Source organism: Populus nigra, chromosome 1, assembly GCF_951802175.1.
Source record: "Populus nigra chromosome 1, ddPopNigr1.1, whole genome shotgun sequence".
Taxonomy (NCBI): Eukaryota; Viridiplantae; Streptophyta; class Magnoliopsida; order Malpighiales; family Salicaceae; genus Populus; species Populus nigra.
The window spans coordinates 44,975,150-44,981,149 of NC_084852.1; positions in this window are offsets into that span (position 1 = coordinate 44,975,150).

Genomic DNA, 6,000 nt, shown 5'->3' on the forward strand with positions numbered 1-6,000 from the left:
ATTGTAAATTTCAATGGTACTCAGCAGAGTTGTTGTAATTTACATTAATTAAACATAATTAAAAAAAAGTTGCATGTGAGTGTGTAGAACATGCTAGCTTGTGAATGCCTTCCGCATTATTCGAGGGACGCATGCGGGGTTATTTGGCCACCAAATATCGCCTTTCAGGACGACATTTGAAAGGTCTCAGAGCCCCCAACTCAATAGGGAGGCACATGCCCCTAACATGCATCAGGATTTGAATCAACGATATTTTTTTTCTCACTTTTATTTTTTCCTACCTCGAATTCTACGTCAACCCCTTCAAAAAATCAGACTAACCCCTGCAATTTAGTTTCCCTTTATATTTTGTCCATGTCCTTTTAATTACTATTTTCTTATTTTAAAAAGTCATGAAATTACATATGTTTTTCAATTTCACCTCCCTTTTATTTTTTTATGGTCCCTAATAATTTGATTACTATTTTTTTATTTTTAATAAGTTATAAAATTATAATTGTTTTCTAATTTCACCCCATTTATTTATTTTTCTTTCAAATTTGGTTCTTATTCTTTTGATCGCTATTTATTTTGTTTGGTATTATTTTTTAGGTTTTTGTTTTTACAATTTCATCCTTCATAGTTTTTTTTCTTTCTTATTTTGTCTCAATTCTTTTTATTGCTATTTTTTGACAAGTTTTTTAAATTGATAATTTTTCCTGATTTCATCCTTTAAAATTAAATTGATTGGGAATTATGCTTTTTAACTGAATCTGGTTCAAGAATTTCACGGGTTGCGAGTTTTAGAGATTAGATCGGGTTTAGGAGATTTGCCCAAGTTGGTTTCTTCTTCTTCTTCTTCTTCTTAAAAGCTATTGTTTTTTATTTTTTAACCTTGTTTTAGAGTTTTTCATTATTGTTTTTTATGTTTTGCCTTCTATAGGTTTAGTTTCAGGTTCATGACCAAAGTTCTTAGTTTAAAAGGTTAACATAAGTTGATTTTTGTTTTTTCTGTGTCATTTTTTTAAATTGATTTATTTTAATTTCATCCTTTAACATTTGATTTATTAGAAATTGGTCTTTATACTCTCTTTTTTTCCTTTCTATTGGGTTATCCCGATCATTTTTTTATATATAATTTCATTATCGGGTTTTTTCTATCAAATTTAATCTCCATTTTTTTATTTTTTTTTCCTTGACAAGTTTTTTAAATTGATATTTTTTCATGATTTCATCTTTTAAAATTAAATTGGTTGTGAATTAAGTTTCTTGATTGAACTCAGTTCAAGAATTTTATGATTTTCATGGTTGCGTGGTTTGCGGGCTAATCCAGGTTTATTTATATATTTTTTTCCATTGCTTTTTTAAATTAAATTTATTTTTTATTTTCATCCCTAAACATTAAGATTTTTAAAAAATTGAGCTTTATGATATCATTCAATTTGTTTTCAAACTCAGTCACCACGGTATTATGACTGGGTTAGAGATTAATCCGGGTAGGCTCAAATCAAGTTTTTTTTACCTTTTTTAAATTATATTTTTTCTTAGTTTTTTTCCTTCACATCTTTTTTTTTGTGAAGATATCATGTTCTTATTTGATTTATTAGGAATTAATCTTTAAATGTTTTTTCCTACTTTTTTTTCAATGAGATTATTTCAATCTTATATCCATGGTCACAAAGTATACGAGTTAACTCGATTTAACGAGGTTTTTTTTGTTGTTTTTTTTAATTTTTTTTAATTTTATCCTTCGTTATTGAATTGTTAAATAATTTAGGTTAGCTAAGATCAAGTACTTTTTTTTTCCGTTGTCATTTTTCTTTGTTTGTTTATTTATTATTGATGAATTTTTTTATCATATTATTTAAATTACTAATTAAATCAATGACTCATGTTTTAGATTTTTTTTCCTTAGCATTTCTTTTGGGTTAAATTTTTTTTTATCCAGCCTGTAGCGGAGTGCGGGACACAAATCTAATATATATATATATATATATATATATATATATATATAACAACGTGGGTATTTCGATCATTTGAGTATCAACAAAAATTGTTCAAGGCTGTGCCAATATATATATAATCAACGATATTGTTATTTTGCTGGAACTTGACAGTTTTTTTTTCAATTTAATATAATTATTAAGGAGGCCATTTTGTTTAGTATTTGTTTTTCTCATTTGCATAGATATTTTTGCACAAGTTTGTAATTATTAAAATATACAGCATCTAATATTTATATAATTTTGTTCAATTAATAATTACCATTTGATTTACAACTGTAAAAGATGGGATTTTATTTTCGAAAGCTGAATTCACGCTGTAGTTCAATGACTTTATTTTCTTTTATTCTCGTGTCTTTCAACTGATGGCGCAATTTGTGGCTTTGGTATACCAAGAAATTACACAATACTATGAAAATGATTATGGAAATCGGTGGAGAATGGTTTTGAACAACGGGAAATAATAGCATTGTTATAGTTATAAGATTCAACTGACTGAACGTTCAAATTATGAGTTGGGTGTTGACTGTAATGGATTTTAAAAATTAATTAATTAACCATTTAGTCAATGTTGGACAAGTTTAATTTAATATTAACTTTATTTCAAAAAAATGTCCTCGCTTCTCCTCAATATTTGTATATTGTTTACTTCTTTTTTCATTTTTTAAGAAATAAAATTAATTGAAAAGAAGAAGACTAATTGATTAGTTTTTAAGAATAAAAAGACTGATATTTAATTTATTTTATAAAAGTAAATTAAAGGACTAGTTTACATGAAGAGCCCTTCAACACATGCAAGGGTCCAGGCTATCGATCCTAGTCAACAGGCAAGATTGACTGCCACCATGAGCAGCAAGCTGTTGTAATTAAAATCGACCTAATAATTTCGCGATAAACGAAACAAATGGTTCTCAACGTATCAAAAAGGCCGAATTAATGAGGTTGCTGATCTGGACGACCCCAAAACACCAACCAAAAGTTAACAAGGATGAATGAAGCTTTAAAAAGATAGTGATTGAATTTGAGTACAGAGGGAAAAAGGAGATGGAAAGGATGAAAAGCAGCTGGAACTTGTTTGCTTTATCGTTAACATTATTCAAACTAAAAAGATATTTGACCCCCAGTTCGTCCTTTATGCGAGCAAGCTTATCATGGTGAATTCTTCTTTTCCATGGGGCCAAGGCATTATTTAATTAATTAAAGACTTATTGCCTCGCTTTTGCATTAAATATATATTTTGCCAATTCTGAATTGATTTTCTTTTGAATTTCAAGAATATTTAATTATTCTATTGTGCTTGAAGTTGCTACTTTGTATTTAACACGGACCCGTCTAAAAAGAAATTAATTTGAACGTAGTTTTCTAATAAAAATAAACATAATTTTTTTTATTTAATTCTTATATCAGACCGAAATTTTAACAGAGTAATATTCTACATTTTATGTTCTCTATGAAGGTTAGTAGGCTGGCATTGACGAGGCAAACAAAAAAAAAACATGTTTTTTGTTTTGAAATCTTTTGAAAATTAACAGATTTTATTATCTCGTTATTTGTCTCATCATTATCTCGTTATCTTGACGTAGCATCAATTCAAACAGGAGACATGAGAGGTCATTGATCATGATTTTTTTGGAAGGAGCTACCTCGAATTGGTCTCTATTTTATATTTAGAACTAATCAAGAGGTCAATCAGCAATAAGTTGTTTGTGTTTATATGAAACATCTATTCTTTTCTAATTAAAAATTAAATTAGTGTAAGATAGTTTGGATATATGTCAAGCTTAAAATACATATACTTGAAGAGGTAAATAAAAGAATTGAATATAAATCATTTTATAATTTAAGTTTCTGGATTAAAATTACTGTTTAGCATCAATCCCCACTAAAAACGACTTATTGCTGATAAGAGAGGGTGGACACCAAAGAGATTCGTCTTTTCTTGATTAAACTCTCAATGGTCCGTATGGAAATCTTTTCCGTTTGAAGAAGCATAAGACCAACATAATCTTTTAACATTTGTTCCAACTTTTCCCATTCCCATCATGAAAGCAAAAACAGGAAGGAAAAGAGAGGGGGGGGGGGGGTGGAGGAGGGAGGTGGGGAAGGAGGGAAGGAGGTGCAATGCTAGTGCTAGGCTTAGTCAAGTCACTCCTTTTAAGGAGAAAGGTTCAATCTTATATCTAATCCTGCATATGTACAAAGCTGTTCTCTAGTGTCTCTTCCACTAATATGTATCTAGCTAGTGACTGGTTAAAGGAAACCCTACCATGCATGTGAAGATCAACTATGAATCAGTAAGTCAAAAGACTCGAACACTAATCATGGACCCCCAAACGAACAATTATTTCAAACTTTAAAAGACGAGTCTCACATGCCAACAACCACACATTTCCCACCAGCTCCTCCTTGCTAGCTGCATCGTCTCGGTGCCTTTCCAACTCAAGCAACACTTTACTTCCAGGATAATAACCGTGATGAAAATAGAAAAGAAACAATATTGGAAAGGCCAATATCCTTCGAAATTACTAATACTGCTGAGATCATTTGATTTTTGTTTAGCAAATCTTTTCGGATGTTAGAAAGGATTGTTGGGACATTTGCAAAGAGGCACGAAGTAGATTCCAATGATTTTAATTCGGAAATTAAAGGCTGTGACTAATTAAGATGCATTCATTATTTTAAGGTTATTTGAAATTCTTATGAATGATAGTGATCGGGCCTGAAATGTCGAGTCATTTTCGCAGAAAGATACAACTTACAAAATTGAACGATTGAGAATGTTTTTGCTTTGATGTTAATTGTCCAGGATAAGCTTTAGATGATTAGGTCTCAAATGGGGGGGGGGGGGGGGGGGAAGAACACACACACACATATATAATTACTCTAATCATAAACTCGGAGAGCACAACTTTCTACTAACCACAAATATAGATAGTACATTAATTATATAAGAAGACAAAACATGCAATTTTACCCCTGTTATCATGCAAGAAGACAAAACATGCATTTATATAAACAAGTCGGAGCTTTGAGTTTAGAGGATCATATACTTTCTTTTCTTCTATCCTACAACTTAAAAATTTATTGTTTAGTACTTGCATAATATCTAATTAGATTTTTTACTCACCATTTTCTCCTCCATACATTAACTTAATTATCAAAGAGTTACCTAGCCCATAAGAGAGACTTGTTTTGCAAATTTTTCAACATCTCAATCTTTAATAGTAATTACATATTAGGGTCAATTTAATTCAAAAATCAAGCCACAAATTAAGAAATTAATCTAATTTTAGAGGGTGATATTCTTTTTTTAAATCAAAATAATGATGTTTTAATATAAAAAAAGTTTTTAAATTAACTTGATCTGGACTAAGTCTAGATAATAAATTACTATTTTAACTTGCAACTCCATACTAGTTCTTATAATTGTGATATCATCGATTATGCGGTGAAAAAAAAAACACATCATCCTTAAAAGATTTTCCAACTTCATCATCTCCCAGTTGGTTTAGACTCCAATTGATTATTCTACGACTCAAAACAATGTTTTGAGCTATTTGAAACTTTTCCAAATGTGAGGAAGGGTAATTAAGTCCCATACACATGACCATACATGTGTAAATATCCAAAGACCAAATTTTACTCGTATGCAGCACCTTTAATTATGTGACATGACTGCTGAATTAAAAAAGAAGGAAAAACGAAGAAGAAAGAAATGCTTGAGAGCCAACGAATCTCCTCCCAGCTGGTTGACTTATAATTACTCGAGTGATGCTTCTTTTGCCATTAGTAAATTGTGAGTACTCTACTTCTTTTAAATTGGGCCTTTCAGTGCCGAATCTACAGTATATATTTAAGTTCTTAGGTCACATTAAAATATTATTGAAGCAATTAGAGGAAAACAGTAAATAAATATGTAGTAAACGTTTTCTCGACCACAACATATATATATATATATATATATATATATATATATATATATATATATATTTCCGGGTGATATTATTCTCTTATGCTT